This window comes from Arachis stenosperma, chromosome 6, assembly GCF_014773155.1.
Source record: "Arachis stenosperma cultivar V10309 chromosome 6, arast.V10309.gnm1.PFL2, whole genome shotgun sequence".
NCBI lineage: Eukaryota > Viridiplantae > Streptophyta > Magnoliopsida > Fabales > Fabaceae > Arachis > Arachis stenosperma.
Window position 1 is genome coordinate 91,966,285 of NC_080382.1, and position 25,469 is coordinate 91,991,753.

The 25,469-nt window shown below is 39.2% G+C and overlaps 2 non-coding genes across 2 annotated transcripts; one reads left to right on the forward strand and one right to left on the reverse strand.

Annotated features, from left to right (window-relative positions):
• Window positions 1–2,578: 2,578 nt before the first annotated feature.
• Window positions 2,579–2,686, forward strand: LOC130937474 (small nucleolar RNA R71). The gene has a single exon (XR_009068693.1). It is a non-coding gene; the product is annotated as a small nucleolar RNA R71 (small nucleolar RNA).
• A 15,785-nt stretch (window positions 2,687–18,471) lies between these two features.
• LOC130937800 (small nucleolar RNA R71) lies at window positions 18,472–18,579 on the reverse strand. Its single transcript, XR_009068999.1, has one exon. It is a non-coding gene; the product is annotated as a small nucleolar RNA R71 (small nucleolar RNA).
• Between the last annotated feature and the right edge of the window lie 6,890 nt (window positions 18,580–25,469).

Consider the following 25,469-nt stretch of genomic DNA (forward strand, 5'->3'; position numbering starts at 1 on the left):
TTTGTTGCTCCTCTCTCATGATTCTTTGATCTTCTCTAATTTCATGGAGGATGATGGAGTGTTCTTGGTGCTCCACCCTTAGTTGTCCCATGTTGGAACTTAATTCTCCTAGGGAGGTGTTCAGTTGCTCCCAATAGTCTTGTGGAGGAAAGTGCATCCCTTGAGGTATCTCAGGGATCTCTTGATGAGAGGGGTCTCTTGTTTGCTCCATCCTTTTCTTAGTGATGGGCTTGAGGTCATGCCTTCTCAGTTGAACCGGCTTTGGATGCCATAAATGGTTATGGAAAAACAAAAAGCAATGCTTTTACCACACCAAACTTAAAAGGTTTGCTCGTCCTCGAGCAAAAGAAGAAAGAAGAGAGTAGAAGAAGAGGAAATGAGGAAGAAGGGAATGGCTTTGTGTTTCGGCCATTAGGGGAAGAAGTGGTGTTTAGGTGGTGTGAAAATGAAGGAGTGAAGAAGAAGAGAGAGTGTGGTGGGTTGGTGGGGACCCTGTGGGGTTCACAGATCCTTAGGTGTCAAGGAAAAGTCATCCCTGCACCAAATGGCATTCAAAAACGTGTTTTGAGCCAATTCTGGCGTTAAACGCCGGGCTGGTGCCCATTTCTGGCGTTTAACGCCAGGTTCTAGCCCTTTCCTGGCGTTTAACGCCAGTCTGGTGCCCCTTTCTGGCGTTAAACGCCCAGAATGGTGCCAGACTGGGCGTTAAACGCCCAACTGCTAGCCTCACTGGCGTTTAAACGCCAGTGAGTTCTTCCTCCAGGGTGTGCTGTTTTTCTTCCTGTTTTTCATTCTGTTTTTGCTTTTTTCATTGATTTTGTGACTTCTTATGATCATCAACCTACAAAAAAAGATAAAATATCAAAAAGGAAATAGTTAATTATAAAACATTGGGTTGCCTCCCAACAAGCGCTTCTTTAATGTCATTAGCTTGACAGAGGACTCTCATGGAGCCTCACAAAAGATCAGAGCAATGTTGGAACCTCCCAACACCAAACTTAGAGTTTGACTGTGGGGGCTCTGTTTGGCTCTGTTTCGGGAGAAGCTCTTCATGCTTCCTCTCCATGGTGACAGAGGGATATCCTTGGGCCTTAAACACCAAGGATTCTTCATTCACTTGAATGATCAGTTCGCCTCTATCAACATCAATCACAGCCTTTGCTGTGGCTAGGAAGGGTCTGCCAAGGATGATGGATTCATCCATGCATTTCCCAGTCTCTAGGACTATGAAATCAGCAGGGATGTAATGGTCTTCAACTTTTACCAGAACATCCTCTACAAGTCCATAAGCTTGTTTTCTTGAGTTGTCTGCCATCTCTAGTGAGATTTTTGCAGCTTGCACCTCAAAGATCCCTAGCTTCTCCATTACAGAGAGGGGCATGAGGTTTACACTTGACCCTAAGTCACACAAGGCCTTCTTGAAGGTCATGGTGCCTATGGTACAAGGTATTGAAAACTTCCCAGGATCTTGTCTCTTTTGAGGTAATTTCTGCCTAGACAAGTCATCCAGTTCTTTGGTGAGCAAGGGAGATTCATCTTCCCAAGTCTCATTTCCAAATAACTTGTCATTTAGCTTCATGATTGCTCCAAGATATTTAGCAACTTGATCTTCAGTGACATACTCATCCTCTTCAGAGGAAGAGTACTCATCAGAGCTCATGAAAGGCAGAAGTAAGTCCAATGAAATCTCTATGGTCTCATTTTGAGCCTCAGATCCCCATGGTTCCTCATTGGGGAACTCAGAGGAGGTTGGTGCACGCCCATTGAGGTCTTCCTTAGTGGCATCCACCTCCTCTCTTTCCTCTCCATATTCGGCCATGTTTATGGCTTTGCACTCTCCTTTTGGATTTTCTTCTGTATTACTTGGGAGAGTACTAGGAGGGAGTTCAGTAATTTTCTTGCTCAGCTGTCCCACTTGTCCTTCCAAATTTCTGATGGAGGACCTTGTTTCATTCATGAAACTTTGAGTGGTTTTGATTAGATCAGAGACCATTGTTGCTAAGTCAGAGGTATTCTGCTTAGAACTCTCTGTCTGTTGCTGAGAAGATGATGGAAAAGGCTTGCCATTGCTAAACCTGTTTCTTCCACCATTGTTGTTATTGAAACCTTGTTGAGGTTTCTCTTGATTCTTCCATGAGAAATTTGGGTGATTTCTCCATGAAGAATTATAGGTGTTTCCATAGGGCTCTCCTAGGTAATTCACCTCTTCCATTGAAGGGTTCTCAGGATCATAAGCTTCTTCCTCAGATGAAGCATCCTTAGTACTGCCAGGTGCATTTTGCATTCCAGACAGACTTTGAGAAATCAAATTGACTTGTTGAGTCAATATCTTATTCTGAGCCAATATGGCATTCAGAGTGTCAATCTCAAGAACTCCTTTCTTCTGACTTGTCCCATTGTTCACAGGATTCCTTTCAGAAGTGTACATGAATTGGTTACTTGCAACCATTTCAATTAGTTCTTGAGCCTCTGTAGGCGTCTTCTTCAAGTGAAGAGATCCTCCAGCAGAGCTATCCAAAGACATCTTGGATAGTTCAGAGAGACCATCATAGAAAATACCTATGATGCTCCATTCAGAAAGCATGTCAGAAGGACATTTTCTGATCAATTGTTTGTATCTTTCCCAAGCTTCATAGAGGGATTCACCTTCCTTCTGTCTGAAGGTTTGGACTTCCACTCTAAGCTTACTCAATTTTTGAGGTGGAAAGAACTTTGCCAAGAAGGCATTGACTAGCTTTTCCCAAGAGTCCAGGCTTTCTTTAGGTTGTGAGTCCAACCATGTCCTAGCTCTGCCTCTTACAGTAAAAGGGAATAGCATCAGTCTGTAGACCTCAGGGTCAACCCCATTAGTCTTGACTGTGTTACAGATTTGCAAGAACTCAGCTAAAAACTGATGAGGATCTTCCAATGGAAGTCCATGGAACTTGCAATTCTGTTGCATTAGAGAAACTAATTGAGGTTTAAGCTCAAAGTTGTTTGCTCCAATGGCAGGGATAGAGATGCTTCTCCCATAGAAATCGGGAGTAGGTGCAGTAAAGTCACCCAGCACCTTCCTTGCATTGTTGGCATTGTTGTTGTTTTCGGCTGCCATGTCTTCTTCTTCTTTGAAGAATTCGGTTAGGTCCTCTACAGAGAGTTGTGCTTTAGCTTCTCTTAGCTTTCGCTTCAAGGTCCTTTCAGGTTCAGGGTTAGCTTCAACAAGAATGCCTTTGTCTTTGTTCCTGCTCATATGAAAGAGAAGAGAATAAGAAAATGTGGAATCCTCTATGTCACAGTATAGAGATTCCTTTAGGTGTCAGAGGAAAAGAAAAGTAGAAGACAGAAGTAGAAAATTCGAACTTATCAAAGAAGATGGAGTTCGAATTTTGCATTAAGGAATAGAGTTAGTCCAAAAATTGAAGGATGTGAGAAGAAGGGAAGTAATTTTCGAAAATTTAAGTAAAAGATTTTGAAAACATTTTGAAAAACACTTAATTGATTTTCGAAAATAAGAGTGGAAAAGAAATCAAGTGATTTTTGAAAAAGATTTTGAAATTAGAAATTAAAAAGATTTGATTGAAAACTTATTTTGAAAAAGATGTGTTTAAAAAGATATGATTTGAAAACAATTTTAAAAGATATGATTTGAAAACAATTTGAAAAGATATGATTTTTAAAAATTAATGACTTGCCTAACAAGAAAATATATGATTCAAACATAAAACCTTCCTCAACAGAAAAGGCAAAAAATGTTCAATCAAATCACTAATTGTTAGTAAGTATCTTTGAAAAAGGAAAGAAATTGATTTTGAAAACATTTGATTGAAAAGATATGATTTGAAAAAGATTTGATTTTGAAAAACTTTGAAAACTTAAAAAAAAATTGATTTGAAAAACAAAATCTTCCCCCTTAGCACCATCCTGGCGTTAAACGCCCAGAATGGTATCCATTCTGGCGTTTAACGCCCAAACTACTACCCTTTTGGGCGTTAAACGCCCAACCAGGCACCCTGGCTGGCGTTTAAACGCCAGTCTGTCTTCTTCACTGGGCATTTTTGAATGCCCAGCTTTTTCTGTATAATTCCTCTGCTGTATGTTCTGAATCTTCAATTCTCTGTATTATTGACTTGAAAAGACACAAATTAAAAATATTTTTGGATTTTTAATAATCAAAATGCAACTAAAATCAAATAACAATGCATGCAAGACACCAAACTTAGTAGTTTGTATACTACTGACACTAACAAGATGAGAATGCACATGAGAAACAACAAATCACTCAAGTCAATAGAATTCAAAGATCAAAACAAGGAAATCATCAAGAACAACTTGAAGATCAATGAGGACACATGCATGAATGCAATGAGAACAGAAACATGCAATTGATACTAAACTTAAGATGAGACTCTAGACTCAAACAAGACATATTTTTGGATTTTATGATTTTATAAAATTTTTTTGTGTTTTTTTTTTCGAAAATTATGTAGAAAAAGAAAATAAAGGTATCAAAATTCTTAATGAGAATTCCAGGAATCATGCAATGTGAGTCTAAAGCTTTAGTCTAAAGGAATTAGACATGGCCGGCCAAGCTTCAGCAGGACATTGCATTCAAGAGCTAAATTGATGAGAATCAATCAGCTTTGGTGATGATAAGAACATCACCTTTGAAACACTAGAATTCATTCTTAAGAACTCTGAAGAAAAAAAATACCTAATCTAAGCAACAAGATGAACCGTCAGTTGTCCATACACGAACAATCCCCAGCAACGGCGCCAAAAACTTGGTGCTGTTGCCGGATTTTTGGCACTGATGTTACCGGACAAAAAGCTTGCTCAAAACTTGAACAATCCCCGGCAACGACGCCAAAAACTTGGTGCGCGAAATTGTGATCACTACAACTTCACACAACTAACCAGCAAGTGCACTGGGTCGTCCAAGTAATACCTTACGTGAGTAAGGGTCGATCCCACGGAGATTGTTGGTATGAAGCAAGCTATGGTCATCTTGTAAATCTTAGTCAGGCAGACTCAAATGGATATGGTGATGAACGAAAATAACATAAAAGATAAAGATAGAGATACTTATGTAATTCATTGGTAGGAACTTCAGATAAGCGCATGAAGATGCCTTCCCTTCCATCTCTCTGCTTTCCTACTGTCTTCATCCAATCCTTCTTACTCCTTTCCATGGCAAGCTTGTGTAGGGTTTCACTGTTGTCAGCAGCTACCTCCCATCCTCTCAGTGAAAATACGTCCCTGATGCTCTGTCACAGCATAGGCTAATCATCTGTCGGTTCTCGTTCAGGCCGGAATAATATCCATTGATACTTTTGCGTCTGTCACTAACGCCCTAGCCTGCTAGGAGTTTGAGGCACGTCACAGTCATTCAATCATTGAATCCTACTCAGAATACCACAGACAAGGTTAGACCTTCCGGATTCTCTTGAATGCTGCCATCAGTTCTCGCCTATACCACGAAGATTCCGGTTAAAGAATCCAAGAGATATTCACTAGAGCCTCGTATGCTTGTAGAACAAGAATGGTTGTCAGTCACCTTGTTCATGGGTGAGAATGGTGATGAGTGTCAATCATCACCTTCATCAAGTTGAAGAACAAGTGATATCTTGGACAAAGAACAAGCGGAATTGAATAGAAGAACAATAGTAATTGCATTAATACTCGAGGTACAGCAGAGCTCCACACCTTAATCTATGGTGTGTAGAAACTCCACCGTTGAAAATACATAAGAACAAAAGTGATCATTGGTTTCGGCCCCAGAGAGGGAACCAGAAGAACCAAGATGAAAATACAATAGTAAAAGGTCCTACTTATAGAAAACTAGTAGCCTAAGGTTTACAGAGATGAGTAAATGACATAAAAATCCACTTCCGGGCCCACTTGGTGTGTGCTTGGGCTGAGCAATGAAGAATTTTCGTGTAGAGACTCTTCTTGGAGTTAAACGCCAGCTTTTATGCCAGTTTGGGCGTTTAACTCCCAATTAGGTGCCAGTTCCGCCGTTTAACGCTGGAATTTCTTGAGGTGACTTTGAACGCCGGTTTGGGCCATCAAATCTTGGGCAAAGTATGGACTATCATATATTGCTGGAAAGCCCAGGATGTCTACTTTCCAACGCCGTTGAGAGCGCGCCAATTGGGCTTCTGTAGCTCCAGAAAATCCACTTCGAGTGCAGGGAGGTCAGAATCCAACAGCATCTGCAGTCCTTTTGAGTCTCTGGATCAGATTTTTGCTCAGATCCCTCAATTTCAGCCAGAAAATACCTGAAATCACAGAAAAACACACAAACTCATAGTAAAGTCCAGAAAAGTGAATTTTAACTAAAAACTAATAAAAATATAATAAAAACTCAACTAAAACTACCAAAAACATACTAAAAACAATGCCAAAAAGCGTACAAATTATCCGCTCATCAGCCATCAACATGGTACGCTCAATTGCAATCTCAACTCTTTATCACAACTTCGCACAACTAACCAGCAAGTGCACTGGGTCGTCCAAGTAATAAACCTTACGCGAGTAAGGGTCGATCCCACGGAGATTGTTGGTATGAAGTAAGCTATGGTCATCTTGTAAATCTCAGTCAGGCAGATTCAAATGGTTATGGATGATTTATGAATAAAGCATAAAGTAAAGATAGAGATACTTATGTAATTCATTGGTGAGAACTTCAGATAAGCGTATGGAGATGCTTTGTCCCTTCCGTCTCTCTGCTTTCCTACTGTCTTCATCCAATCCTTCTTACTCCTTTCCATGGCAAGCTGTATATTGGGCATCACCGTTGTCAGTGGCTACAATCCCGTTCTCTCAGTGAAAATGTTCAACGCACCCTGTCACGGCACGGCTAATCATCTGTCGGTTCTCAATCAGGTTGGAATAGAATCCAATGATTCTTTTGCGTCTGTCACTAACGCCCAGCCTTCAGGAGTTTGAAGCTCGTCACGGTCATTCAATCATTGAATCCTACTCAGAATACCACAGACAAGGTTTAGACCTTCCGAATTCTCTTGAATACCGCCATCAATTCTAGCTTATATCACGAAGATTCCGATTAAGGAATCCAAGAGATAAACATTCAAGCCTTGTTTGCTTGTAGAACGGAGGTGGTTGTCAGGCACGCGTTCATAAGTGAGAATGATGATGAGCGTCACATAATCATCACATTCATCAAGTTCTTGAGTGCGAATGAATATCTTGGAATAAGAACAAGCTGGATTGAATAGAAGAACAATAGTAATTGCATTAATACTCGAGGTACAGCAGAGCTCCACACCTTAATCCATGGTGTGTAGAAACTCCACCGTTGAAAATACATAAGAACAAGGTCTAGGCATGGCCAAATGGCCAGCCTCCCAATACGTGATCAAAAGATTCAAAGATCTCAAGATGAAAATACAATAGTAAAAGGTCCTATTTGTAGGGAACTAGTAGCCTAGGGTTTACAAAGATGAGTAAATGACATAAAAATCCACTTCTGGGCCCACTTGGTGTGTGCTTGGGCTGAGCATTGAAGCATTTTCGTGTAGAGACTCTTCTTGGAGTTAAACGCCAGCTTTTGTGCCAGTTTGGGCGTTTAACTCCCATTCTTGTGCCAGTTCCGGCGTTAAACGCCGGGCATTCTTGAGCTGATTTGGAACGCCAGTTTGGGCCATCAAATCTCGGGCAAAGTATAGACTATTATACATTGCTGGAAAGCCCAGGATGTCTACTTTCCAACGCCGTTGAGAGCGCGCCAATTGGGCTTTTGTAGCTCCAGAAAATCCACTTCAAGTGAAGGGAGGTCAGAATCCAACAGCATCTGCAGTCCTTTTCAGTCTCTGAATCAGATTTTTGCTCAAGTCCCTCAATTTCAGCCAGAAAATACCTGAAATCACAGAAAAACACACAAACTCATAGTAAAGTCCAGAAAAGTGAATTTTAACTAAAAACTAATAAAAATATAATAAAAACTAACTAAAACATACTAAAAACATACTAAAAACAATGCCAAAAAGCGTATAAATTATCTGCTCATCAGGCACCGAGGACGGTGCAAAGCCTTAAGTGTGGGGAGGTCGGTCAGTACCTGACTTCCGGAGGTAATTTCTCTTTCCTAACACCAATTTTCTTTTTTTTAGAATAGGATAGATTGCATAGTAATAGGTTAATTGCATGCATGTTCTACTTGATTAAAAAGATAGTAAGTTTCTTTTAAAACCCTATTTTTGAAAAAATTTCACTAATTTAAATCAAAACCTTTATGTTAGATTTGTTTGAAGTTGTAATTGGAACATGGTTTTCGAGTTAAAGAACACACAACCTGTGAGACTTTGAGCCTAAATACATGGTTACATTATTTAACCATAACTATTTTATTCTTGTGTGTTTACTCCTCCATGATTGTAATTTGAATTTCGTTTTATCCTATATGTCCAATGTTAATGTGTTATATGCATGCATATGATTGAGGCCATTATTTGTTTACCTCACTTATCCCAAATAAGCCTACCCTTTAAATTACCTTTGTTAGCCACTTTGAGCCGTTTCAATCCCATTTGTTCTACATTTTACCACATTACTAGCCTTAAGCAGAAAAATAATTAAATATCCCAATTGAATCTTTGGTTAGCTTAAGATAGAAATTGTGTGTTAATTGAGTATGGGAAGATTATGGGAACAAGGGTTAATAAAGGAATGTGTCATGATAAAATAATGGGAATTTGGGTACCTACTCATGTGAAACTATAAAAGAAAAATTAAAAATCTATGTGCATTGATAAGCTATGTTTATTTTCATGTTCAAAAAAAAATTTAGATAAGGGGACAAAATTACCCCAATGCTAAATTAAACAATCAATGCACATGTGATAAAATTAAAATAAAGGTTGATGCATGAGTATGGAATGTGAAAAGGAAATTCTGGGTAGCTAGGTATGAAATTTGAAGTTATATAGAATATACATATATGATTAGGTGAAAGCTTGGGTTAATTAAAGATTCTATTTATAAGCTCACTTAGCCATATATACCCTTACCCTTACCTTAGCCCCATTACAACCTTGAAAAGACATCATGATGTTTGCATTGGTACATTAAATGTTGTTGATTGGTTAGGTGAAGAACAAAAATTAGAGAGCATGATTAGAGAAGGATAGAGTGATTACCCTATACACTAGAGAGATTAGAGTGTACACACACCATCAGTGAGGGTTCAATGCTTGATTCTATGTCCCCTGCTTTCACGAGCTGTCTTCTTACAAATTTACCTGCTTTTACTGTATGATTTGAACTAGTGGAATCTGCTCCATGTTTTATCATAGAGAACTTATTTATTTTTAATCAGATAGACAAAATCATATAGTTGCATTTATGTATATAGGTTGCATTGCACTGCATGAGTCTTACATGTCCCTATTCATTCATATTTATCTCCTTCAACTAAGCATGAGGACATGCTAATGTTTAAGTGTGGGGAGGTTGATAAACCATTATTTTATGATTTATATTGTGTTTAATTAAGTGGTTTTATCAAGTCTTCACCCACTTATTCATATGATTTGCATGTATTTACAATTCCTTCCTAAAATTGTTCTATGATTGAAAACTTGCTTCCTAAAGATCTTTTAATTGTATATTTTTATTCTCCTTTATACCATTCGATGCCGTGATTTGTGTGTTAAGTGTTTCAGGCTTCATAGGGCAGGAATGGCTTAGAGAATGGAGAGGAAGCTTGTAAAAATAGAAGGAACACAAGAAATTGAGGAGATGACCAGCAAGAAGCGACGCGGACGCATGGCTCACGCGACCGTGCGAAATGGAGGAAATCGCAGTGACGCACTCACGTGCCTGACGCGAACGCATGGATTGGAAGCTGCACGAGTGACATGAATGCGTAGACGACGCGCACGCGTGGCACGAAAAAATGCTGAATGACGCGCACGCGTGGACGACGCCTACGCGTGACGTGCGCAATCTGCAGAATTTACAGAAACACTGGCATGGATTCTGGGCCATGTTTCAACCCAGTTTTTGGCCCAGAAACACAGGTTAGAGCCAGAGAACATGCAGAGACCAAGAACAACATTCATTCCGCATAATTCTTAGTTTTTAGATCTGATTTTACTCCTCCTCTACGTTTTCTCTCTACACATTCATAGTTCTTAGGATTTTTGTTTTTATTGCTTTTTGGATTGGGATATTGAGAAGAGTTATTACCTCTGCAAGACTTCATCACTCTAGTTTGTTTTCTTTACTTTTTCCTTACTCTTTTATATCCTTAATTTGTTCAGAGTTACAATTGGATTATTTTTAGAATTTATTAATACAAGAACCATTTTTATTTTTAATTGATCTTTTGGATTATTGTCTATCATGACTTTCTTTATTTCTTATTTTTATTTTGTGAAATTTACATTCATGATGAGCGAGTAGTTCTCTAACTTGATTGTGAGGTGATTGAAAGGAGAACCTTGAGTTGGAATGCTTAAGAGTAAAATTGTAATTGGGTTTATTGTTGGATGACTCTCTAGTCACTGACATTAATCCTTCCCAAGGGAGAGGATTAGAACTTGTAAATAGAAGTAGACTTCCAACTTAGTTGACTTTCCTTTACCTAGTAAATGATAACTAAGTAGAACAACCTTCAATTATCAATTGATCTTGGGAGAACTCTGACGAATGGATTTCCTATCGGTAAAGAAATTCACAAATGTAATCGTGTTGTAAGTATAGCTTCTAAACCAACAGAAAATCCTTTCGTACAAACGTTTGGTTGTCACAAGTAACAAACCCAATAAAATTTATAAACTGAAGTATTCAAACCTCGGATTGTCTTCTCAAGAAATTGCAGGGAGGTATGTTTTATTATTGATTATGGAAAACAGTATTTTTGGGTTTTAAAAAGGTTTTGAACAAGAAAAATAGATTGCAGGGAATTAAATCAATAGCAAAGAAAAACTCTTGGCAAAGTATGAAAACTAGTAGTCCTATCCTAGTTATCCTTATCAATGGTGATGAGAATTATATTTTTGCTCTCGCTAAGTCAACTTCTAACTATGAAGTTAAGTCAAGTGGACTAATCAATCTAACACCTAAAGTCCTAGTCAACTCATGAGGAAAGACTAGAATTATAGGAATCTAAATCAATCAGCAAAGGTATAATTATCAATCACGATGAGTTTGACAACTCAAGAGTCACCAATTAATCAACTAAAGCCAAGAATATAAGAAACTAAATAAAAATCATATGTCTGAAATACCTCAATTATTAATAAAAGAAATCATATCCAACATTGGAGAAATTCATAAGTCAGATTGAGAAAATAAATAAAAGGAACATTTGAACTTGTGATGAAGAAATAATCCCAATAAGATAAATCCTAATCCTAATCCTAAGAGAGATGAGAGAACCTCTCTTTCTAAAAACTACATCTAAATTATGAAAAATGAATTATGAGTCATCTCTCTTCATTCCTTCACTTTGCAGCCTTTAATCTGTATTTTCTAGCCTCGAAACTGGGTCAGAAATAGCCTTGGATTCGCTGGTTGCGAAATCTGCCACGCTGATTTTTGTCACTGCGATGCGTCCGCGTGGAGCACGCGTTCGCATTGCCTAGCTTTATGGCCACTATGACAAATTATATATCAAATCGAAGCCCCGAACGTTATCTTTCCAACACAACTGAAACCACATCATTTGGATCTCTGTAGCTAAAGTTATGACCATTTTAGTGCGAAGAGGTCAGGCTAATAGCTTTAGCAGTTTCTTCAGTTTCTTGTATTCCTTCTACTTTTGCATGCTTCCTTTCCATCCTCTAAGCCATTCTTGCCCTGTAATCTCTGAAATCACTTATCAAGGCATCGAATGGTAATAAGAGATGATTAAAATACAAAAATTAAAGACTCTAGGAAGCAAGTTTTCAATCGTAGAACAAATTCTGGGAAGGAATTGTAAAACCATGCAAATAGTATGAATAAGTGTGAAAAGGCTTGATAAAAACCACTCAATTGAGCATAAGATAAACCATAAAATAGTGGCTTATCAACCTCCCCATACTTAAACATTAGCATGTCTTCATGCTAAACTCAAGAGAAACTATAAAGGAGTGAAGAAGAATGATAGAGAGTATGCAATGCAACCTATCTCTATGAATGCAACTACATGCAAAATGTTTCTACCTTTTTCATGCAAAGAAAACATGCAAGACACCAAACTTAGAAATCTTTAATGCATGGAAAATATGAATGCCAAGATGCACATGAAAAACAAGAAAAGACACAAAACAAGAAAACATCAAGATCAAACAAGAGGCTTACCAAGAACAACTTGAAGATCATGAAAAACACTATGAATGTATGAATTTTCGAAAAATGCAAGAAAAAATTTTAAAAGCATGCAATTGACACCAAACTTAAAAATTGACTCAAGACTCAAACAAGAAACACAAAATATTTTTGGTTTTTATGATTTTCTAATTTTTTTTTGGATTTTTATTAATTTTTTTCGAAAATAAAGTTTGGAAAAACGAAAAAGAAAAGAAAAATTTTGAAAAAGATTTTTGAAAAGAAAATAAAAAGAAAATTACCTAATCTGAGCAACAAGATGAACCGTTAGTTGTCCAAACTCGAACAATCCCCGGCAACGGCGCCAAAAACTTGGTGGACGAAATTGTGATCACATCAATGTAGTACTCTTTGTTATTGTATGGAATCATTATTATGGCTCTTGGCTCTGTGTGGACACAACTCCGTTCAACTTAACCAGCAAGTGTACTGGGTCATCCAAGTAATACCTTACGTGAGTAAGGGTCGATCCCACAGAGATTGTTGGTATGAAGCAAGCTATGGCCACCTTGTAAATCTCAGTTAAGTGGATTCATAGAGTCAAATGTAATTGGATTAGATATTTAAAAGATAAATAAAATAAAAAGGGATAGAAATACTTATGTAAATTAATAGTGGGGAATTCAGATAGGCGTATGGAGATGCTGTGCTACTCTTGAATCTCTACTTTCTTATTACATTCATCCAATCCTTCTTACTCCTTTCCATGGCAAGCTGTATGTAGGGCATCACCATCATCAATGGCTACTTTTAATCCTCTCGGGAAAATGGTCCTATGCGCTGTCACTGCACAGCTAATCGTCTGGAGGCATCACCCTTGTTGATAGCTACATCCCATCCTCTCAGTGAAAATGGTCCAAATGCTCTGTCACAGCACGGCTAATCATCTGTCGGTTCTCAATCAGGTTGGAGTAGAATCTCTTGATTCTTTTGCGTTTGTCACTAACGCCCAGCCTTCAGGAGTTTGAAGCTCGTCACAGTCATTCAATACCAGAATCCTACTCGGAATACCACAGACAAGGTTAGACTTTCCAGATCCCCATGAATGCCGCCATCTATCTAGCTTATACCACGAAGATTCTGTTGGGGAATCTAAGAGATATGCGCCCGGCCTAGAGTAGAACGGAAGTGGTTGTCAATCACGCGCGTTCATAGGTGAGAATGATGATGAGTGTCACAGATCATCACATTCATCAAAGTGTTGTGCAATGTATATCTTGGAATAAGAATAAAAGAGAATTGAATAAAAAGTAATAGTAATTGTATTGAAACTTGAGGTACAGCAGAGCTCCACACCCTTAATCTATGGTGTGCAGAAACTCCACCGTTGAAAATACATAAGTGATAGGTTCAGGCATGGCCGAATGGCCAGCCCCCTAAAATGTGCTCAATGGCCTCCTAAGATGAAGAATAAAACAAAATTGAGACCAAAGATGAAACGTGGTCAAAAGACGTCTAATACAATAGTTAAATGTCCTATATATACTAGACTAGCTACTAGGGTTTACATGAGTAAGTAATTGATGCATAAATCCACTTCCGAGGCCCACTTGGTCTATGCTTGGGCTGAGCTTGATCTATCCACGAGCTGAGACTTTTCTTGGAGTTTGAACTCCAAGTTATAACGTGTTTTGGACGTTCAACTCCGAATCATGACGTGTTTCTGGCGTTTAACTCCAGACAGCAGCATGTACTTGGCGTTCAATGCCAAGTTACGTCATCAATTTCCGAATAAAGTATGGACTATTATATATTGCTGGAAAGCTCTGGATGTCTACTTTCCAACACCGTTGAGAGCGCGCCATTTTGATTTCTGTAGCTCCAGAAAATCTATTTTGAGTGCAGGGAGGTTAGATTCCAACAGCATCAGCAGTCCTTTTGTTAGCCTTTTTCAAAGTTTTGCTCAAGTCCCTCAATTTCAGCCAGAAATTACCTGAAATCACAGAAAAACACACAAACTCATAGTAAAGTCCAGAAATGTGAATTTAACATAAAAACTAATGAAAACATCCCTAAAAGTAGCTTGAACTTACTAAAAACTACCTAAAAACAATACCAAAAAGCGTATAAATTATCCGCTCATCAGTAATTCACTCTACTCTTCTCTAATCATGCTTTCTAAATTTTGTTCTTCATCTAACCAATCAACAAATATTTAGTATACCAATGCAAACATCATGAGGTCTTTTTCAAGGTTGTAATGGGGCTAAGGTAAGGGTAAGGGTGTATATATAAGGCTAAGTGAGCTAACAAAGTGAATCCTTGATTAGTCTAAGATCTCACCTAACATACACACTTTATATAATTTCAAAGTTCTTTACCTAGCTACCAAAATTTTTCCACTTTTGTATTACATGCTCATGTATCAAGCTTATTTTTGAATTTTGTCCCATGTGCATTGGTTCTTTTTATTTTGCATTGGGAAAATTTTTGTATCCCCTTATTTAATTACTCAATTTTTTTTCTTTTTTTTTCTTTGCACATGGTAACTTAATTTATTTTGATTTCACATGAGCATGTGATGAGCGGATAATTTGTACGCTTTTTGGCATTGTTTTTAGTATGTTTTTAGTATGATCTAGATAGTTTTTAGTATATTTTTATTAGTTTTTAGTTAAAATTCACTTTTCTGGACTTTACTATGAGTTTGTGTGTTTTTCTGTGATTTCAGGTATTTTCTGGCTAAAATTGAGGGACCTGAGCAAAAATCTGATCCAGAGACTGAAAAGGACTGCAGATGCTGTTGGATTCTGACCTCCCTGCACTCGAAGTGGATTTTCTGGAGCTACAGAAGCCCAATTGGCGCGCTCTCAACGGCGTTTGAAAGTAGACATCCTGGGCTTTCCAGCAATATATGATAGTCCATACTTTTCCCAAGATTTGATGGCCCAAACCGGCGTTCAAAGTCACCCTCAGAAATTCCAGCGTTAAACGCCGGAACTGGCACCTAAATGGGAGTTAAACGCCCAAACTGGCATAAAAGCTGGCGTTTAACTCCAAGAAGAGTCTCTACACGAAATTGCTTCATTGCTCAGCCCAAGCACACACCAAGTGGGCCCGGAAGTGGATTTTTATGTCATTTACTCATCTCTGTACACCCTAGGCTACTAGTTTTCTATAAGTAGGACCTTTTACTATTGTATTTGAAAAGGGGGGGTATCTAGCTATCTTTGGACATCTAGTTCTTAGATCATTGGGAGGCTGGCCTCACGGCCATGCCTAGACCTTGTTCTTATGTATTTTCAACGGTGGAGTTTCTACACACCATAGATTAAGGTGTGGAGCTCTGCTGTACCTCGAGTATTAATGCAATTACTATTGTTCTTCTATTCAATTCCGCTTGTTCTTTGTCCAAGATATCACTTGTTCTTCAACTTGATGAATGTGATGATCCGTGACACTCATCATCATTCTCACCTATGAACGTGTGACTGACAACCACCTCCGTTCTACCTTAGATTGGGTGAATATCTCTTGGATTCCTGATACACGATGCATGGTTGATCGCCTGACAACCGAGTGCTCGCCTGACAAACGAGCCAGCCATTCCGTGAGATCAGAGTCTTCGTGGTATAGGCTAGAACTGATGGCGGCATTCAAGAGAATCTGGAAGGTCTAACCTTGTCTGTGGTATTCTGAGTAGGATTCAATGATTGAATGACTGTGACGTGCTTCAAACTCCTAGCAGGCGGGGCATTAGTGATAGACGCAAAAGAATCACTGGATTCTATTCCGGCCTGACCGAAAACCGACAGATGATTAGCCTATGCTGTGATAGAGCATAGGAACATTTTCACTGAGAGGATGGGAGGTAGCCACTGACAACGGTGAAACCCTTGCATAAGCTTGCCATGGAAAGGAGTAAGAAGGATTGGATGAAGACAGTAGGAAAGCAGAGAGACGGAAGGGAAGGCATCTTCATACGCTTATCTGAAGTTCCTACCAATGAATTACATAAGTACCTCTATCTTTATCTTTATGCTTTATTCGTATATCACTATACCCATTTGAGTCTGCCTGACTAAGATTTACAAGGTGACCATAGCTTGCTTCATACCAACAATCTCCGTGGGATCGACCCTTACTCGCGTAAGGTTTATTACTTGGACGACCCAGTGCACTTGCTGGTTAGTTGTGCAAAGTTGTGTTTATGCCATGGTATTGAGCACCAAGTTCTTGGGGCCATTACTAGGGATTATTTGAGTTGTGAAAAGTAGTGATCACAATTTCGCACACCAAGTTTTTGGCGCCGTTGCCGGGGATTGTTTTGTGTATGGACAACTGACGGTTCATCTTGTTGCTTAGATTAGGTATTTTTTTTTTCAGAGTTCTTAAGAATGAATTCTAGTGTTTCATGATAATCTGTTAAAATCTGGCTGGCTGAGAAGCCATGTCTAATCTTATTGGACCGAGGTTTCAACTGATCATCACAAGAGCTTGTTGATCTCTATCAATCTTGCTATTGGAGCAATGATCTGCTAAGGCTTGGCTGGCCATTGGCCATGTCTAGTGTTTTGGACCGAAGCTTTCTTTGAAAGCTTGGCTGGCTGTGAAGCCATGTCTAATTCCTGGACCGGAGTCTTAGACTAGCATTGCAATGATTCCTAGAATCCAAATTAAGAATTCTGAAACCTTTATTTTCTATTTCCATATAATTTTCGAAAAAGCACAAAAAAAAAATTTCAAAATCATAAAAACCAAAAATATTTTATGTTTCTTGTTTGAGTCTAGTGTCTAATTTTAAGTTTGGTGTCTTGCACTGCATTGTTTATTTGATCTTGGTTCTATTTTCAAGTCAATAGTACAGGGAACTGAAGATTCAGAACATGCAGCAGAGGAATTACACAGAAAAAGCTGGGCGTTCAAAACGCCCAGTGAAGAAGGACAGACTGGCGTTTAAACGCCAGCCAGGGTGCCTGGTTGGGCGTTTAACGCCCAAAAAGGTAGTGCATTGGGCGTTAAACGCCAGGATGGCACAAGGGGGAGAATTTTGTTTTCAAATCAATTTTTTTCAAGTTTTCAAAGTTTTTCTAAATCAAATCTTTTTCAAATCATATCCTTTCAATCAAATGTTTTCAAAATCAATTTCTTTCCTTTTTCAAAGATACTTGCTATCAATTAATGATTTGATTCAACATTTCAAGTATGTTGCCTTTTCTGTTGAGAAAGGTTTAATGTTTGAATCATATCTTTTCTTGTTAGCCAAGTCATTAATTTTTAAAATCAAATCTTTTTAAAATTGTTTTCCAATCATATCTTCTTAACCTCATCTTTTTCAAAAAAATTCTCAATCAAATCTTTTTGACTTCTAATTTCAAAATCTTTTTCAAAAAATACTTGATTTCTTGCCCACTCTTATTTTCGAAAATTAATTAATGTTTTTCAAAATGTTTTCAAATTCTTTTACTTGATTTTTGAAAATTATCTTCCCTCCTCCCACATCCTTTTATTTATGGAGTACTACTCCTTCTCAAATGCACAATTCGAACTCTCTCTGATTTAGTTCGAATTCTTCTACCTCTTTCTTCTATTTTTCTGTTCTTCTGACACCTCAAGGAATCTCTATACTGTGACATAGAGGATTCCACATTTTCTTGTTCTCTTCTCTTTCATATGAGCAGGAGCAGAGACAAAGGCATTCTTGTTGAAGCTGACCCTGAACCTGAAAGGACCTTGAAGCGAAAGCTAAGAGAAGCTAAAGCACAACTCTCTGTAGAGGACCTAACAGAAATCTTCAATGAAGAAGAACACATGGCAGCCGAAAACAACAACAATGCAAACAATGCAAGGAAGGTGCTGGGTGACTTTACTGCACCTACTCCCGACTTTTATGGGAGAAGCATCTCTATCCCTGCCATTGGAGCAAACAACTTTGAGCTTAAGCCTCAATTAGTTTCTCTAATGCAACAGAATTGCAAGTTCCATGGACTTCCATTGGAAGATCCTCATCAGTTTTTGGCTGAGTTCTTGCAAATCTGTGACACTGTCAAGACTAATGGGGTTGACCCTGAAGTCTACAGACTTATGCTATTCCCTTTTGCTGTAAGAGACAGAGCTAGGACATGGTTGGACTCACAACCTAAAGAAAGCCTGGACTCATGGGAAAAGCTAGTCAATGCCTTCTTGGCAAAGTTCTTTCCACCTCAAAAATTGAGTAAGCTTAGAGTGGAAGTCCAAACCTTCAGACAGAAGGATGGAGAATCCCTCTATGATGCTTGGGAAAGATACAAACAATTGATCAGAAAATGTCCTTCTGACATGCTTTCTGAATGGAGCATCATAGGTATTTTCTATGATGGTCTCTCTGAACTATCCAAGATGTCTTTGGATAGCTCTGCTGGAGGATCTCTTCATTTGAAGAAGACGCCTACAAAAGCTCAAGAGCTGATTGAAATGGTTGCAAATAACCAATTCATGTACACTTCTGAAAGGAATCCTGTGAACAATAGGACTAATCAGAAGAAAGGAGTTCTTGAGATTGATACTCTGAATGCCATATTGGCTCAGAACAAGATATTGACTCAACAAGTCAATTTGATTTCTCAAAGTCTGTCTGGAATGCAAAATGCACCAAGCAGTACTAAGGATGCTTCATCTGAAGAAGAAGCCTATGATCCTGAGAACCCTTCAATGGAAGAGGTGAATTACCTAGGAGAACCCTATGGAAACACCTATAATTCTTTATGGAGAAATCACCCAAATTTCTCATGGAAGAATCAAGAGAGACCTCAACAAGGATTCAACAACAATAATGGTGGAAGAAACAGGTTTAGCCATGGCAAGCCTTTTCCATCATCTTCTCAGCAACAGACAGAGAATTCTAAGCAGAACACCTCTGACTTAGCAACCATGGTCTCTGATCTAATCAAAACCACTCAAAGTTTCATGACTGAAACAAGGTCCTCCATTAGGAATTTGGAGGCACAAGTGGGACAGCTGAGCAAGAAAGTTACTGAACTCCCTCCTAGTACTCTCCCAAGCAACACAGAAGAAAATCCAAAAGGAGAGTGCAAGGCCATCAACATGGCCGAATTTGGAGAGGAAGGAGAGGGAGTGAACGCCACTGAGGAAGACCTCAATGGGCGTGCACTGACCTCCACTGAGTTCCCCAATGAGGAACCATGGGAATCTGAGGCTCAAAATGAGACCATAGAGATTCCACTGGACTTACTTCTGCCATTCATGAGCTCTGATGAGTATTCTTCCTCTGAAGAGGATGAGTACGTCACTGAAGAGCAAGTTGCTAAATACCTTGGAGCAATCATGAAGCTAAATGACAAGTTATTTGGAAATGAGACTTGGGAGAATGAACCTCCTTTGCTCACCAAAGAACTGGATGACTTGTCTAGGCAGAAATTACCTCAAAAGAGACAAGATCCTGGGAAGTTTTCAATACCTTGTACCATAGGCACCATGACCTTCAAGAAGGCTCTGTGTGACTTAGGGTCAAGTGTAAACCTCATGCCTCTCTCTGTAATGGAGAAGCTAGGGATCTTTGAGGTGCAAGCTGCAAGAATCTCATTAGAGATGGCAGACAACTCAAGAAAACAAGCTCATGGACTTGTAGAGGATGTTTTGGTAAAGATTGAAGACCATTACATCCCTGCTGATTTCATAGTCCTAGAGACTGGGAAGTGCATGGATGAAACCATCATCCTTGGCAGACCCTTCCTAGCCACAGCAAAGGCTGTGATTGATGATGATAGAGGCGAACTGATCATTCAAGTGAATGAAGAATCCTTTGTGTTTAAGGCTCAAGGATATCCCTCTGTCACCATGGAGAGGAAGCATGAAGAGCTTCTCTCAAATCAGAGTCAAACAGAGCCCCCACAGTCAAACTTTAAGTTTGGTGTTGGGAGGCCACAACCAAACTCTAAGTTTGGTGTTGAACCCCCACATTCAAACTCTAAGTTTGGTGTTGGGAGGTTCCAGCATTGCTCTGATCATTTGTGAGGCTCCATGAGAGCCATCTGTCAAGCTACTGACATTAAAGAAGCGCTTGTTGGGAGGCAACCCAATGTTATATGTTATCTATTTTCTTTTGTTATTCTATTTTATTTTGTAGGTTGATGATCATGAGAAGTCACAAAATCAATTGAAAAAGCAAAAACAGAATGAAAAACAGGAAGAAAAACAGCACACCCTGGAGGAAGAACTTACTGGCGTTTAAACGCCAGTAAGAGTAGCAGTTGGGCGTTTAACGCCCAGTCTAGCACCATTCTGGGCGTTTAACGCCAGAAAGGGGCACCAGACTGGCATTAAACGCCAGAAAAGGGCAAGAACCTGGCGTTAAACGCCAGAAATGGGCACCAGCCCGGCGTTTAACGCCAGAATTGGCTCAAAACGTGATTTTGCATGCCATTTGGTGCAGGGATGACTTTTCCTTGACACCACAGGATCTGTGGACCCCACAGGATCCCCACCAACCCCACCACCCTCTCTCTTCTTCACCAATCACCTCCATACCTCTTCCCCAAAAACCCTTCACCTATCAAATCCCTTCTTTCTCTTCACCACTCACATCCATCCTTCATAAAACCCCACCTACCTCACCATTCAAATTCAAACCACTTTCCCTCCCAAACCCACCCTCACTTGACCGAACCTTACCCTTCCCCCTCCCCTATATATATACCTTTCTTCACCCCTTCATTTTCACACAACCTAAACACCACTTCTCCCCCTCTTTGGCCGAACACAAAAGCCATTGCCTTCTTCCTCATTTCTTCTTCTTCTACTCTCTTCTTTCTTCTTTTGCTCGAGGACGAGCAAACCTTTTAAGTTTGGTGTGGTAAAAGCGTTGCTTTTTCGTTTTTCCATAACCATTTATGGCATCCAAGGCCGGAGAAACCTCTAGAAAGAGGAAAGGAAAGGCAAAAGCTTCCACCTCCGAGTTATGGGAGATGGAAAGATTCATCTCAAGGGTGCATCAAGACCACTTCTATGAAGTTGTGGCCTTGAAGAAGGTGATCCCCGAGGTCCCTTTTTCACTCAAAAAAGGTGAATATCCGGAGATCCGACATGAGATCCGAAGAAGAGGTTGGGAAATTCTTACCAACCCCATTTAACAAGTCGGAATCTTAATGGTTCAAGAGTTCTATGCCAATGCATAGATCACCAAGAACCATGATCAAAGTGTGAACCCAGATCCAAAGAATTATCTTACTATGGTTCGGGGGAAATACTTGGATTTTAGTCCGGAAAATGTAAGGTTGGCATTCAACTTGCCTATGATGCAAGGAGATGAACATCCTTACACTAGAAGGGTCAACTTTGATCAAAGGTTGGACCAAGTCTTCACTGACATTTGTGAAGAGGGCGCCCAATGGAAGAGAGATTCAAGAGGGAAGCCGGTTCAATTGAGAAGGCATGACCTCAAACCCGTGGCTAGAGGATGGTTGGAGTTTATCCAACGCTCAATCATTCCCACTAGCAACCGGTCCAAAGTTACTCTAGACCGGGCCATCATGATTCATAGCATCATGATTGGAGAAGAAGTGGAAGTTCATGAGGTTATAGCCCAAGAACTCTATAAGGTGGCGGACAAGTCCTCTACCTTAGCAAGGTTAGCCTTTCCGCATCTCATTTGTCACCTCTGTTATTCAGTTGGAGTGTTGACATAGAGGGAGACATCCCCATTGATGAGGATAAGCCCATCACTAAGAAAAGGATGGAGCACACAAGAGACCCCACTCATCATGAGATCCCTGAGATGCCTCAAGGGATGTACTTTCCTCCACAAAACTATTGGGAGCAACTGAACACCTCCCTAGGAGAACTGAGTTCCAACATGGGACAACTAAGGGTGGAGCATCAAGAACACTCCATCATCCTCCATGAAATTAGAGAAGATCAAAGGATCATGAGAGAGAAGCAACAAAGACAAGGAAGAGACATTGAGGAGCTCAAGCACTCCATAGGATCTTCAAGAGGAAGAAAGAGCCGCCATCACTAAGGTGGACCCGTTCTTTAATCTCCTTGTTCTTTATTTTCTTGTTTTTCGAAAATTAATGCTTATGTTTGTCCATGTTTGTGTCTTGTGATCATTAGTGTCTTAGTGTCTATGCCTTAAAGTTATGAATGTCCTATGAATCCATCACCTTTCTTAAATAAACAAATGTTCTTAAATTGAAAAAGAAAAAGAATTGCATGAATTTTGAATTTTATAGCAGTTTAATTATTTTGACGTGGTGGCATTACTTTTGTCTTCTGAATGTATGCTTAAACAGTGCATATGTCTTTTGAATTTGTGGTTCATGAATGTTGGCTCTTGAAAGAATGATGAAAAAGGAGACATGTTACTGAGGATCTGAAAAATCATTAAAAATGATTCTTGAAGCAAGAAAAAGCAGTGAATACAAAAAAAAACAAAAAAAATCGAAAAAAAAGAGAAAGAGAAAAAGAAAGAAAAAGAAAGAATAAAGTTGTGATCCAAGGCAAAAAGAGTGTGCTTAAGAAACCTGGACACCTCTAATTGGGGACTCTAGCAAAGCTGAGTCACAATCTGAAAAGGTTCACCCAATTATGTGTCTGTGGCATGTATGTATCCGGTGGTAATACTGGAAGACAGAGTGCTTTGGGCCACGGCCAAGACTCATAAAGTAGCTGTGTTCAAGAATCATCATACTTAACTAGGAGAATCAATAACACTATCTGGATTCTGAGTTCCTAAAGAAGCCAATCATTCTGAGTTGCAAAGGATAGAGTGAGATGCCAAAACTATTCAGAGGCAAAAAGCTAAAAGCCCCGCTCATCTAATTAATACTGATCTTCATAGATGTTTTTGGAATTCATTGCATATTCTCTTCTTTTTATCTTATTTGATTTTTAGTTGCTTGGGGACAAGCAACAATTTAAGTTTGGTGTTGTGATGAGCGGATAATTTGTATGCTTTTTGGCATTGTTTTTAGTATGTTTTTAGTATGATCTAGTTAGTTTTTAGTATATTTTTATTAGTTTTTAGTTAAAATTCACTTTTCTGGACTTTACTATGAGTTTGTGTGTTTTTCTGTGATTTCAGGTATTTTCTGGCTGAAATTGAGGGACCTGAGCAAAAATCTGATCCAGAGACTGAAAAGGACTGCAGATGCTGTTGGATTCTGACCTCCCTGCACTCGAAGTGGATTTTCTAGAGCTACAGAAACCCAATTGGCGCGCTCTCAACGGCGTTGGAAAGTAGACATCCTGGGCTTTCCAGCAATATATGATAGTCCATACTTTGCCCAAGATTTGATGGCCCAAACCGGCGTTCAAAGTCACCCTCAGAAATTCCAGCGTTAAACGCCGAAACTGGCACCTAAATGGGAGTTAAACGCCCAAACTGGCATAAAAGCTGGCGTTTAACTCCAAGAAGAGTCTCTACACGAAATTGCTTCATTGCTCAGCCCAAGCACACACCAAGTGGGCCCGGAAGTGGATTTTTATGTCATTTACTCATCTCTGTACACCCTAGGCTACTGGTTTTCTATAAGTAGGACCTTTTACTATTGTATTTGAAAAGGGGGGGTATCTAGCTATCTTTGGACATCTAGTTCTTAGATCATTGGGAGGCTGGCCTCACGGCCATGCCTAGACCTTGTTCTTATGTATTTTCAACGGTGGAGTTTCTACACACCATAGATTAAGGTGTGGAGCTCTGCTGTACCTCGAGTATTAATGCAATTACTATTGTTCTTCTATTCAATTCCGCTTGTTCTTTGTCCAAGATATCACTTGTTCTTCAACTTGATGAATGTGATGATCCGTGACACTCATCATCATTCTCACCTATGAACGTGTGACTGACAACCACCTCCGTTCTACCTTAGATTGGGTGAATATCTCTTGGATTCCTGATACACGATGCATGGTTGATCGCCTGACAACCGAGTGCTCGCCTGACAAACGAGCCAGCCATTCCGTGAGATCAGAGTCTTTGTGGTATAGGCTAGAACTGATGGCGGCATTCAAGAGAATCCGGAAGGTCTAACCTTGTCTGTGGTATTCTGAGTAGGATTCAATGATTGAATGACTGTGATGTGCTTCAAACTCCTAGCAGGCGGGGCGTTAGTGATAGACGCAAAAGAATCACTGGATTCTATTCCGGCCTGACCGAGAACTGACAGATGATTAGCCTATGCTGTGACAGAGCATAGGAACGTTTTCACTGAGAGGATGGGAGGTAGCCACTGACAACGGTGAAACCCTTGCATAAGCTTGCCATGGAAAGGAGTAAGAAGGATTGGATGAAGACAGTAGGAAAGCAGAGAGACGGAAGGGAAGGCATCTTCATACGCTTATCTGAAGTTCCTACCAATGAATTACATAAGTACCTCTATCTTTATCTTTATGCTTTATTCGTATATCACTATACCCATTTGAGTCTGCCTGACTAAGATTTACAAGGTGACCATAGCTTGCTTCATACCAACAATCTCCGTGGGATCGACCCTTACTCGCGTAAGGTTTATTACTTGGACGACCCAGTGCACTTGCTGGTTAGTTGTGCAAAGTTGTGTTTATGCCATGGTATTGAGCACCAAGTTCTTGGGGCCATTACTAGGGATTATTTGAGTTGTGAAAAGTAGTGATCACAATTTCGCACACCAGCATGCTTCCCAATTTTTTGAGATAACTTATTCAATTTAGTTCCCTTTTTTTTCATCCCATGTTCCCATAAAATTCCCCATACTTAATTTATACACAATATCTATCTTAAGCTAATCAATGATTCAACTTGGGATTTTTATTTTGTTTTTCTTCTTAAGGCTAGTAATGTGGTTATAAAACAGAAGAAGGGGTAAAAAGGCTCAAGGGGGCTAACAAAGGTGATTGAAAGGGTAGGCTATTTGGGATAAGTGAGCAAAAACAAGTAATGGCCTCAATCATATGCAAGCACGTAAATACACTAAATAATGGATATATAGAATGGAACAAAGTAAAGATTGTAATTATAGAGAAGAAAACACACAAGAATAAAAATTTATGGTTAAATAATGTAACCATGTAATTAGGCTCAAAATCTCACAGGTTGTGTGTTCTAGCTTTTAACTATGTTCCAGATACAACTTCCAAATAAGTTTAACAAAAAATTTTCAATTTAAATTAGTGAAATACTATAAAAATTTCTTGAAAAAGAAAATATTACTTCAACCAAGTAGTAACTAAATGCATAA